The 13,591-nt window shown below is 43.7% G+C and overlaps 1 protein-coding gene across 4 annotated transcripts in view; it reads right to left on the reverse strand.

The window, feature by feature from the left end:
• ctnna2 (catenin (cadherin-associated protein), alpha 2) overlaps window positions 1-13,591 on the reverse strand; it is a 1,881,920-nt gene that overhangs the window by 958,247 nt on the left and 910,082 nt on the right. The window lies entirely within an intron of this gene.

Here is a 13,591-nt window from a genome sequence, read left to right on the forward strand (position 1 = left end):
AAATAGAGGTCGCAATTTCGGCACGCGGCGGGATCGGTGCAGCGGGGGTTGGTGGCATGTGGTAAGCCCGCTCCCGATTCGGGCCTGCTCTCTGTCCTGAATCTTCTGTTGATGGGACTTGTTAAGTCCGTCCTGCGGGCTTCGCGGCGAATTAAGAGGAAGCCGGACTGATGAAGTAAGTTGATGACGTGTCATCAGCCGGTTTCCTTAATGGGACCATGCTCACATTGCTTTTGACAGTTCTTCTGTCAGTGTTCTGCAGCACTAACATGCTGCAAAAACATTGCCAAGCACTGCACAGAGAGGCACGGCTGTATCCAGGCTCTCCATCACTCCCTGCAGATCTTATGGAGGGAGTATCAGCACGTAGAGAGGTCCTCTTTCCTTCCAATGAGCGGTAGAGACCTCCCCAGGACACTAACGCAGCCTGGTTGCATATTGCACAGGAGGGCACAAGCAGGAATGTCGTCAGGAGGACCTAGCTGCAGTGGCACAAACCTTTCAATGATCTCAGTAGATCACAATACGTTACTGCAAAGCCACACTCAACCTCATCACATCCCCATCACTCTGCCTTCCCTACACTACCCCTGCACATCCTTACTTACACCAACTTATCTTGCATCTCCACCCATCCCTCTCTCTCTATCTCTATATTATCAGTTCCCCTTTTCACTAGCCACCTCTTACACTCACCCTCATCCTTGTCCAATCATATCAACTAACAAAACACAAGGGTAGGCACTTTGGTCCTTTAACCAATGTTCATGTATAGTTAATGTTGATGTGTTGTCAAACATGGAAATCTTTATTTTTAATACTTTGCATTCTTGGACAGATTTGTGGGCACCTTTGGAAGTGTCTTAGTGAGTTTTAGTGAATGGCGAGACATAAGGCTACACCCCCCGCCCACAATGGTGATGAGTGTGAAAGGAATGGGTTGGACATTGCAGGGTTGCTTTATGGAGCTGGTGTGGGGTGGTGCCAACCTGGTGCATCACGTGGCAGCCAGGGTGCACAGCATCAAGTGAAGTAAATGTGGCCATGGTGAGGCCATCACTGGCCTCCCAGGCAACAATGTGGTTGGGTGCTGATGCCCTGTGTCCCGTGCAGCATCAGGGGATTATGGAAAAGGTTGGTGTTGTTGGTGCTGAATCTGGTGTGTTTAGTGATGATGGTGTTGGGGCTGACTGTGGTGGGATTCTAAGGATCACGGTGAGATTTTTTCCAAGGGCATCGATGCTGCTGGAATAGATGGCAGGTGAGGTTGAGATGATAGAAGCGATCTGTCAATGGTGAGAGAGATTGCTCCAAGGAGGGACATTGAATGGAGAGTACACTATGCCAAAGTGCATACAGCTCAAAAGTCTCTTCCAAATCCTGACAACTTCAGCTTCTGACATTAGAAAATGATCAGCTGTAAAATGGCAGTTTTTAAACCACTTCTGCAGCTGTCAACCAACCAAAGCAATAGAGTTACTGAGAACCCGACACACTTACCTGGCATGTTCTTCGAGGCACGGAAAACACGTCAAAAGATTATTAAAATTGTAAGTGCCTGCTTTTAAGCCTCTTAACTAACATTTAAGTATCTTTTAATTATGTTAATTACCTGTCTCGCCACTCGCTGTCAGGTCTGCTTTCCAAACAGATCTGAAACTCACACGGAGGCGGGTTCAGAGCGGGATCACGACCCGCTGACACAAAGGGCCATTTTACAGCAGGCCGCCTCCAAACCCGCACTCGCTGGGCTGGGAAGATTCTGGCCAGGGAGTGAAAGGCTACGAGGATGAGAATCTTAAATTGGAAGTGTTGAGAACAGGAACCAATTCAGTAAACACCGAGGTGATGAGTGAGCGGGATTTTATGTGGGATAAAATACGGCAGCAGAGCTTTAGATAAATTGAAGTTTACAGAAGATGGAGGATGGGAGGCCAGCCAGAAGAGCATTGGACTAGTTCAAGTCTGGTGGTGTATTGCATTATTTCTGTATATATTTTGAGTCCCTTCAGTCAACAAGCAATAGGAGAATCACATTTCAGGATATTGACTGCACATTCGATACAACTTTGTTGGAGATGTGTATATAATAGGTTACAGCAAGGCTATTTGATATATCAGTATTTTTTTGTTCACTGCAGTGGTCTAAGCATTGGTTAAAGTGTTTTCAAGTTAAAATGCTCACTGATTAGCACGTACTACTATAGAATATGAATACATTGTCTGAGAGCTCAATTAGATTTATATGGTATGGTCTCATTATCACATTAAAACAAAGTCAAATCATTTAATTAACAGAACTAGCATTTGTGCAGAATGAAACTGCTTATGAAGAACATTCTCATTAAGGTTTAGTAGGATATAACCTACATTTTTGCCTTTGGCTTGCATTCAAGGTTGCATTTAGGAAATTTAAAGGCACATGGTAGACTGGTCACGAAGGTTAAAGCCCATGGGATCCAGGGCAAAGTGGCAAGTTGGATCCAAAATTGGCTTAGAAGCAGGAAGCAAAGGGTAATGGTTGATGGATGTTTTTGTGACTGGAAGGATGTTTCCAGTGGGGTTCCGCAGGGCTTAGTACTGGATCCCTTGCTCTATATGGAAAACATATATGGTCTAGATTTGAATATAGGGAGTATGATTAAGAAATTTGCAGATGACACTAAAATTGGCTGTGTGATTGATACTGAAGAGGAAAGTCGTGGACTGAAGGAGGATATCAATCTGCTGGTCAGGTGGGCAGAGCAGTGGCAAATGGAATTTAATTTGGAGAAATGTGAGGTAATACACTTTGGGAGGGCTAATAAGGAAAGGGTACACACATTAAGTGGTAGGCCACTTAAAAGTGTAGATGAACAAAGGGACCTTGGAGTACTTGTCCACAGATCCTTGAAAGTAGCAGGCCAGGTGGATAAGGTGGTTAAGAAGACACACAGAATGCTTGCCTTTATTGGCATAGAATATAAGAGCAGAGAGGCTATGCTTAAATTGTATAATACTCTGGTTAGGCCACAGCTGGAGTACTGGGTGAAGTGCTGGTCACCGTATTATAGGAAGGATGTGATTGCATTAGAGAAGCTTCAGAGAATATTTATTAGAATGCTGCCTGGAATGGAGAATATTAGCTATGAGGACAGATTGGATAGGCTGGGTTTGTTCTCATTGGAACAGAGGAGGTTGAAAGAAGAGCTCATTGAGGTGTACAGCATTTTGAGGGGCCTGGATATAGTGGATAGCAAGGGCCTATTTCCCTTGGTGGAGTGGTCTATTATGAGGGGGCCTAGTTTTAAGGTGGTTGGTGGAAGGTTCAGAGGGGATTTGAAGGGAGGTTTCTTCATGCAGAGGGTTGTGGGAGTCGGGAACTCACTGCCTGGAAGGTAGAGGCAGAAATCCTCACCACATTTACAAGGTGCTTGGATGGGCACTTGAAGTGTCGGAAACTGCAGGGTTATGGACCGAGAGCTGGTAAGTAGGATTAGATTGGATAACCTCTTGTTGGCTGGCGCAGATACGATGGTAAGTGCTGTGGGGAATCGAATATGGCCAGGGTGATCTCATGGACTAGTTTCAATCGCCTGGGTGGGTCGGAGAGGAATTTTCCCAGATTTTTTTTTCCCCAATTGGCCTGGGTTTCTTATCTGGTTTTTGCCTCTCCCAGGAGATCACATGGCTCCGGTTGAGGTAGAGTGTAGAATGTTTCAGTTCAAGGGGTGTCGCAGATGTGTGGGGTGGACTGGTTGGGCCGGGTGCTCTTTACCTTTCCGCCATTGTTCATAGGTTTATATGTAACCTTCAGGGCTGCTGACCAAGGGCCATGTGGCTCTTTGTCGGCCGGTGCGGACATGATGGGCCGAAATGTCCTCCTTCTACGCTATGTTTCTATTACAGCCCATTTAATTTACTTTATCTGGAAAATCATCAAATCCACTGCCTTAAAATAACTGGCAAATAACATATGGTAAACAACATGCACTGAATAGAGAATATTGTGGGAACTAACTCTAGCAAGAATGTCCCAGTCATTAATCTTTTCGTAGGTGTGTCACTGAGCATCAAGGACATCGAGCATCATGGGTGCTCACTGATAGATGGTGTTTGTACTCTCAGCTGCTTCTGGCACATAAAATTGACCAAGACCAGAATAAATGCCCACAAATTATGAGAGACCTAGATCGAGTGCATACGCACCTATATCCCTCAGCAGAGAAGTCAATAACTAGGGGGCATAGATTTAAAGTAATTGGCAGTTGAGAGGAGTTGAGGAGAATTGTATTCAACCAGAGGGCGGTGGGGGTCTGGAGTGTGCTGCCTGAAACGGTGCAGAGGCAGAAAGCCTGATTGCATTTATAAAGTACTTGGATATGAACTTGAAGTGCCGTAACCTCAAGAGCTGGAAAGTGGGATTAGGATGGATACTTCTCTTTCGACCGGCTCAGACATGATGTGCCGAATGGCCTTCTTCTGTGCCATAAATTTCTATGATTCTATATAAAACTACCATGGTCTGTTTTTCATTATAAATAATCATAAATATGTTCAAGATTGTAATCTAATTTCAGTGTTCACATGAGGGATATAAACGATTTTAATTGTATTAATTTATGATATCCATCTGAGCCCCTCAATTAGATTGTTTCCTTGCAATTATGACCAAGTTCATTATTGTTCATTCGTATTAGTGAAGCCACAATGGCATTTCTCATCGTCATTTTTTAAAAATCAAGTATTTTTTTTTGAGAAAGTCACTTTTTGCATATTCCTGACTGTTTTTCGGTATCTAACTCATTGTTTGCATTCCATGAGAGACTGTGGAGGGATGTGATCAGGGCCCAGGAGAGACGTAAGTTCAGGGCCAGAGACCCAGGGGCAGCACGGGCCAGCCCACACTGCGATATGTGTGCGCACTAGGTCCATGCAGCAGAGCTGGTCTCCAGTCGTCTTGGATAACCCTTGCCACTGGACCAAGACCTAGCTCTGTCAAGCCCGTGTGGTGGCTGGTGTGCAACGGCCACCACACATTAAAAAAATCCACTCACAGGCATCTTCCATCCTTCAGGATGTAGTTCGGGACCTGGAATATTAGGTCCTTCATTGAAACATCTGTGAACTCATCCTTTTTTGACGTGGAAGCAAGTCATCCTCGTTTCGAGGGATTGCCTATGATGATGATGATGCATTCCATTCTTCATGTCCTTATTTCTCTCTGTATGACACGAAGAAACTTTCTAAAAACTATTGTTATCCATGTCTTTTTTTTGTCTTGAACTATTTATATCATTCGCTGCAATTTTCTGAAAGTTTATTGTTCCTTCTGATTCCATTCTCTTCAATATGTTTCCTCTTGTGCCTTAGGTTCCTTATACATTTCTCTCCCTGAATGTTCCGTTTTCCATTATTTATTTCCCTTTGTCTCTCTCAGTACAGTTCCCACTGCCTGTTATGCATTTTCTCTGTATGTCACTCTCTATATCTGTCACTCTCTCCATTTCCTCTTATGCCCTGGTCTGAGATCTAGGATTTGAAAGGTCTGAGCTGGGAATCACCAGTACTCCTACTGAATGGATTCCCCAAAACTGTTGCAGTGGATTTGGAGCTCTAACCCCAATTTGTACTGGTGTATCCAGGAGTTACTGCAACATACACAGGTAAGAATGAAACGTGCCTCTGGTCCTGGGAGAGAATGACGCTATGGCATGTGAATGAGACGGGATCTGAATCTGGTAAGAAACACAAGGCTAAGGGCAGTGAAGGGTCTGTTAGCCGTGCTCTGCCTACAGATTAAATAGTATCAAGAACGATGGATAAATAAACAAAGATAAAAACTCATTATGGTCCAGGCAACGGCTCCACAGTCAATCACACACAGGCAGGGTGAGGCCCAGAGCAAGCCGGCTCCAGTACTGGGACAAGGATTATATATGGACTCTGAGCAGGGAAAGGCGACCAGCAACATATACAAAGGGCACACGGGGATTTGAGAGGAACTGCCACCACTTCAAACTCACCGTGAAAGATATTTACAGTTGAGACAAAGTGGAAAGAAATCAATATCTTCAAAATGTAACCTTTAACTTGTATGTATTAACAATGTTAAAAAGTAAATTTCTTAAAATCTCCACTATAAAGGGAAATATTTAAAGGATCTTTATACATATAGAATTTAATCGTGTCTCACAGTAGATCTCAATAAATCGACTTAGCCAAATAAATTGGTTGATTCTTAAGGTGGTTTTCAACTAGAGGGGGAAGAGGAGAAATGCTGGAAATAAGAAATGTTAATCAGGCATGTACAGTCCTCCAGTGAAAACTCATAACATTATCTGTTTATTTTATTTACAATAGGAAGATCAGCTATTTCTACATGACAAATAAGAACATAAGAAATAGGAACAGGAGTAGACCATATGACCGCTCGAGCCTGCTCCGCCATTTAATATGATCATGACTGATCCAATCATGGACTCAGGTCCACTTCCCTGGCCACTCTCCATAACCCCTTATTCCCTTATCATTTAAGAAATTGTCTATCTCTGTCTTAAATTTATTCAATTTCCCAGATTCCACAGCTCTCTGAGGCAGTGAATTCCACAGATTTGCAACCCTCAGAGAAGAAATTCCTCCTCATCTCAGTTTTAAATGGGCAGCCTCTTATTCTAAGATTATGCCCTCTAGTTCTAGTCTCCCCCATCAGTGGAAACGTCCTCTCTGCATCCACCTTGTCAAGCCCCCTCATAATCTTATGTTTCGGTAAGATCACCTCTCATTCTTCTAAATTCCAATGTGTAGAGGCCCAACCTACTCAACCTTTCCTCATAAGTCAACTGCCTCATCTCCTGAATCAACCTTGTGAACCTTGTCTCTGAGTGCTGCAGTGCATTCTGGAGGGGGAGGGTGAACAGCCAGCCATCGTAGTCCATATAGGTACCAAAGATATAGGTAAAAAACGGGATGAGGTCCTACAAGCTGAATTTAGGGAGCTAGGAGCAAAATTAAAAAGTAGGACTTCAAAGGTAGTAATCTCAGGATTGCTACCAGTGCCACGTGCTAGTCAGAGTAGGAATTGCAGGATAGCTCAGATGAACACGTGGCTTGAGGAATGGTGCAAGGGGGAGGGATTCAAATTCCTGGGACATTGGAACCGGTTCTGGGGGAGGTGGGACCAGTACAAACCGGATGGTCTGCATCTAGGCAGGACCGGAACCGATGTTCCAGGGGAGTGTTTGTTAGTGCTGTTAGGGAGAGGTTAAATTAATATGGCAGGGGGATGGGTATCTATGCAGAGAGGCAGAGGGAAGCAAAAAGGGGGAAGGAGAAAAGTAAGAGTGGAGGGCAGAGAAAACAAGGGCAAAAATCAAAAAGGGCCACATTACAACAGAATTCTAAAAGGACAAAGAGTGGTAAAAAAACAAGCCTGAAGGGTCTGAGTCTCAATGCAAGTAGCATTCGTAATAAGATGGATGAATTAACTGCACAGATAGATGTTAACGGGTATGATGTAATTGGGATTACGGAGACATGGCTCCAGGGTAACCAAGGCTGGAAACTCAATATCCAGGGGTATTCAATATTCAGGAAGGATAGACAGGAAGGAAAAGGAGGTGGGGTAGCGTTACTGGTTAAAGAGGAGATTAACGCAATAGTAAGGAAGGACATTAGCATGGATGATGTGGAATCTATATGGTTAGAGCTGCGAAACACCAAAGGGCAGAAAATGTTAGTAGGAGTTGTGTACACACCACCAAACAGTAGTAGGGAGGTTGTGGATGGCATCAAACAGGAAATTAGGGACGCATGCAATAAGGGTACAGCAGTTATCATGGGTGACTTTAATCTACATGTTCATTGGACTAACCAAACTGGCAGCAATACTGTGGAGGAAGATTTCCTGGAGTGTATAAGGGAGGATTTTCTAGACCAATATGTTGAGGAACCAACCAGAGAGCAGGCCATCCTAGACTACGTCTTGTATAACGAGAGAGGATTAATTAGCAATCTGGTCTTGCGAGGCCCATCAGGGAAGAGTGACCATAATATGGTAGAATTCTTCATTAAGATGGAGAGTGACACAGATAATTCAGAGACTAGGGTCCTGAACTTAAAGAAAGGAAACTTCGACGGTATGAGATGTAAATTGGCTAGGATAGACTGGCGAATGATTCTTAAAGGGTTGACGGTGGATAGGCAATGGCAGAGATTTAAAGATCACATGGGTGAACTACAATAATTGTACATCCCTGTGTGGCATAAAAATAAAAAAGGGAAGATGGCACAGCCGAAGCTAACAAGGGAAATTAGGGAAAGTGTTAAATCCAAGGAAGATGAATATAAATTGGCCAGAAAAAGCACCAAATCTGAGGACTTGGAGAAATTTAGAATTCAGCAGAGGAGGACAAAGGGTTTAATTAGAAAGGGGAAAATAGAATATGAGAGTAAGCTTGCAGGGAACATAAAAACTGACTGCAAAAGCTTCTATAGATATGTGAAGCGAAAAAGATTACTGAGAATCAGGTGAATTCATAATGGGGAACAAGGAAATGGCAGACCAATTGAAGAAATACTTTGGTTCTGCCTTCACTAAGAAAGACACAAATAACCTCCCGAAAATACAAGAGGACCGAGGGTCTAGCAAGAAGGGGGACCTGAGGGAAATCCTTATTAGTCAGGAAATGGTGTTAGGGAAATTGAAGGGATTGAAGGTCGATAAATTCCCAAGGCCTGATAGTCTGCATCCCAGAGTACTTAAGGAAGTGGCCCAAAAATAGTTGATGCATTGGTGGTCATTTTCCAACATTCCATGGACTCTGGTTCAGTTCCTGTGGATTGGAGGGTAGTTAATGAAACCGCACTTTTTAAAAAAGGAGGGAGAGAGAAAACAGGGAATTATAGACTGGTTAGCCTGACATTGGTGGTGGAGAAAATGCTGGAATCAATCATTAAAGATGTAATAGCAGCGCATTTGGAAAGCAGTGACATGATTGGTCCAAGTCAGCGTAGATTTATGAAAGGGCAATCATGGTTGACAAATCTTCTAGAGTTTTTTGAGGATGTAACTAGTAGAGTGGATAAGGGAGAACCAGTGGATGTGGTGTAATTGGATTTTCAAAAGGCTTTTGACAAGGTCCCACTCAAGAGATTAGTGTGCAAAATTAAGGCACATGGTCTTGGGGGTAATGTATTGACGTGGATAGAGAAATGGTTGACAGACAGGAAGCAAAGAGTGGGAATAAACAGGTCCTTTTCAGAATGGCAGGCAGTGACTAGTGGGGGTTGCACAGGGTTCAGTGGTGGGACCCCAGCTATTTACAATATATATTAATAATTTGGACAAAGGAATTGAATTTAATATTTCCAAGTTTGCAGATGACACTAAGCTGGGTGGCAGGGTGAACTGCGAGGAGGATGCTAAGAGGCTGCAGGGGGACTTGGACAGGTTAGGTGAATAGGAAAATGCATGGCAGATGCAGTATAATGTGGATAAATGTGAGCTTATCCACTTTGGAGGCAAAAACAGGAAAGCAGATTATTATTTGAATGGTCACAGATTAAAAGGGAGAGGTGCAACGAGACCTGGGTGTCATGGTGCACTAGTCATTGAAGGTAGGCACGCAGGTACAGCAGGCAGTAAAGAAAGCAAATGGCATGCTGGCCTTCATAGCAAGAGGATTTGAGTATAGGAGCAGGGAGGTCTTGCTGCATTGTACAGGGCCTTGGTGAGACCACACCTTGAGTATTGTGTGCAGTTTTAGTCTCCTAATCTGAGGAAGGACGTGCTTGTTATTGAGGGAGTGCAGCGAAGGTTCACCAGACTGATTCGCGGGATGGCAGGACTGACATATGAGGAAAGACTGGATCAGCTAAGCTTATATTCACTGGAATTTAGAAGAATGAGAGGGGATCTCATAGAAACGTACAGAATTCTGACGGGACTGGACAGGTTAGATGCAGGCAGAATATTCCCGATGTTGGGGAAGTCCAGAACCAGGGGACACAGTCTAAGGATAAGGAGTAAGCCATATAGGACCGAGATGAGGAGAAACTTTTTCACCCAGAGAGTTGTGAACCTGTAGAATTCTCTGCCACAGAAAGTTGTGGAATCCAGTTCGTTGGACATATTCAAAAGGGAGTTAGATGTGGCCCTTATGGCTAAAGGGATCAGCGGGTATGGAGAGAAGTCAGGGGTGGGGTACTGAGGTTGCATGATCAGCCATGATCATACTGAATGATGGTGCAGGCTCGAAGAGCCGAATGGCCTGCACCTATTTTCTATTTTTCTATGTTTTTCTGAACTGCCTGCAAAGCAAGTATATCCTTTCGTAAATATGGAAACCAAAACTGCACTCAGTATTCCAGGTGTGGCCTCACCAATACCCTGTACAACTGTAGCAAGACTTCTCTGCTTTCCATCCTCTTTGCAATAAAGGCCAAGATTCCATTGGCCTTCCTGATCGCTTGCTGTACCTGCGTACTAACCTTTTGTGTTTCATGCACAAGTACCCCCAGGTCCTGCTGTACTGCAGCACTTTGCGATCATGCTCCATTTAAATAATAACTTGCTCTTTGATTTTTAATGCCAAAGTGCATGACCTCACACTTTCCAGCATTATACTCCATCTGCCAAATTTTTGCCCACTCATTAGCCTGTATATGAGTTTTTGCAAATTTTTTGTGTCCTCCTCACACATTGCTTTTCCTCCCATCTTTGTATCAGTAAACTTGGCTACATTACACTCGGTCCCTTCCTCCAAGGCATTAATATAGATTGTAAATAGTTGGGGTCCCAGCAGTGATCCCTGCGGCACCCCACTGGTTACTGATTGTCAACCTGAGAGTGAACCATTTATCCTGACTCTCTGTTTTCTGTTAGTTAGCCAATCCTCTATCCATGCTAATATATTAACCCCAACGCCGTGAACTTTTATCTTGTGCAGTAACCTTTTATGTGGCACCTTGTCAAATGCCTTCTGGAAGTCCAACTACACCACATCCACTGGTTTCCCTTTATCCACCCTGTTTGTTACATCCTCAAAGAATTCTAGAAAATTTGTCAAATATGTGCCTCAATGCAAGGAGTATTCGGAATAAGGTGGACGAATTAACTGCACAGATAGCAGTTAATGGATATGATGTAATTGGCATCACGGAGACATGACTCCAGAATGACCAAGGCTTGGAACTCAACATCCAGGGGTATTCAACATTTAGGAAGGATAGACAGAAAGGAAAAGGAGGCGGGGTGGCGTTACAGGTTAAAGAGGAAATTAATGCAATAGTAAGGAAGGATATTAGCCTGGATGATGCGGAATCGGTATGGGTGGAGCTACGGAATACCAAAGGACAGAAAACACTGGTGGGAGTTGTGTACAGACCACCAAACAGTAGTGAGGTTGGGGACAGCATCAAACAAGAAATAAGGGATGTGTGCAATAAAGGTACAGCAGTTACACGGGCGACTTTAATTTACATATAGATTGGGCTAACCAAACTGGCAGCAATGCGGTGGAGGATGGTTTTCTTGACCAATATGTCGAGGAACCAACTAGAGAGCTGGCCATCCGAGACTGGGTGATGTGTAATGAGAAGGGACTAATTAATAATCTTGTTGTGCGAGGCCCCTTGGGGGAAGAGTGACCATAATATGGTAGAATTCTTTAGTAAGATGGAGAGTGACACAGTTAATTCAGAAACTAGGGTCCTGAACTTAAGGAAAGCTAACTTCGACGGTATGAGGTGTGAATTGGCTAGAATAGGCTGGCAAAGGATACTTAGAGGGTTAACAGTGGATAAGCAATGGCAAACATTTAAAGATCAGATGGATGAACTTCAGCAATTGTACATCCCTGTCTGGAGTAAAAATAAAATGGGGAAGGTGGCTCAACCGTGGCTAACAAGGGAAATTAAGGATAGTGTTAGATCCAAGGAAGAGGCATATAAATTGGCCAAAAAAAGCAGCAAACCTGAGAACTGGGAGAAATTTAGAATTCAACAGAGGAGGACTAAGGGTTTAATTAAAAGGGGGAAAATAGAGTACGAGAGGAAGCTTGCCAGGAACATAAAAACTGACTGCAAAAGCTTCTATAGATATGTGAAGAGAAAAAGATTAGAAGACAAACGTAGGTCACTTGCAGTTGGACTCAGCTGAATTTATAATGGGGAACAAAAAAATGGCATACCAATTGAACAAATACTTTGGTTCTGTCTTCACGAAGGAAGACACAAATAACCTTCTGGATGTACTAGGAGACCGAGGGTCAAGAGAGAAGGAGGATCTGAAGGATATCCTTATTAGGCGGAAAATTGTGTTGGGGAAATTGATGGGATTGAAGGCTGATAAATCCCTGGGGCCTGATTGTCTGCATCCCAGATGACTTGAGGAATTGGCCCCAGAAATAGTGAATGCATTGGTGATCATTTTCCAACAGTCTATCAACTCGGGATCAGTTTCTATTGACTGGAGGGTAGCTAATGTAACACCACTTTTTTAAAAAATGAGGGAGAGAGAAAACGTGTAATTCTAGACCGGTTAGCCTGACATCAGTAGTGGGAAAAATGTTGGAATCAATTATTAAGGATGAAATAGCAGCACATTTGGAAAGCAGTGACAGGATCGGTTCAAGTCAGCATGGATTTATGAAGGGGAAATCATGCTTGACAAATCTTCTGGAATTTTTTGAGGATGTAACTAGTTGAATGGACAAGGGAGAACCAGTGGATGTGGTGTATTTGTACTTTCAAAAGGCCTTTGATAAGGTCCCACACAAGAGATTGGTGTGCAAAATCAAAGCACATTGTATTGGGGGTAATGTACTGGCGTCGATAGAGAATTGGTTAGCAGACAGGAAGCAGAGAGTCGGGATAAACGGGTCCTTTTCAGAATGGCAGGCAGTGACGAGTGGAGTGCCGCAGGGCTCAGTGCTGGGACCCCAGCTCTTTACAATATACATTAATGATTTGGATGAAGGAATTGAATGTAATATCTCCAAGTTTGCAGATGACACTAAACTGGGTGGCGGTGTGAGCTGTGAGGAGGATGCTAAGAGGCTGCAGGGTGATTTGGACAGGTTAGGTGAGTGGACAAATGCATGGCAGATGCAGTATAATGTGGATAAATGTGAGGTTGTCCACTTTGGAGGCAATAACACGAAGGCAGAATATTATCTGAATTGCGGCAGATTAGGAAAAGGGGAGGTACAACGGGACCTGGGTGTCATAGTTCATCAGTCATTGAAAGTTGACATGCAGGTACAGCAGGCGAAGAAGGCGGCAAATGGCATGTTGGCCTTCATAGCTAGGGGATTTGAATATCAGATCAGTGAGGTCTTACTGCAACTGTACAGGACCTTGGTCTCCTAATCTGAGGAAGGACGTTCTTGCTATTGAGGGAGTGCAGCAAAGGTTCACCAGACTGATTCCAGGGATGGCTGGACTGACGTATGAGGAGAGACTGGATCAACTGGGCCTTTATACACTGGAGTTTAGAAGGATGTGAGGGGATCTCATAGAAACGTATAAGATTCCCTGATGTTGGGGAAGTCCAGAACCAGGGGACACAATCTTAGGATAAGGGGTAGGCCATTTAGGACTGAGATGAGGA

This window comes from Pristiophorus japonicus, chromosome 2 (assembly GCF_044704955.1).
Source record: "Pristiophorus japonicus isolate sPriJap1 chromosome 2, sPriJap1.hap1, whole genome shotgun sequence".
Taxonomy (NCBI): domain Eukaryota; kingdom Metazoa; phylum Chordata; class Chondrichthyes; family Pristiophoridae; genus Pristiophorus; species Pristiophorus japonicus.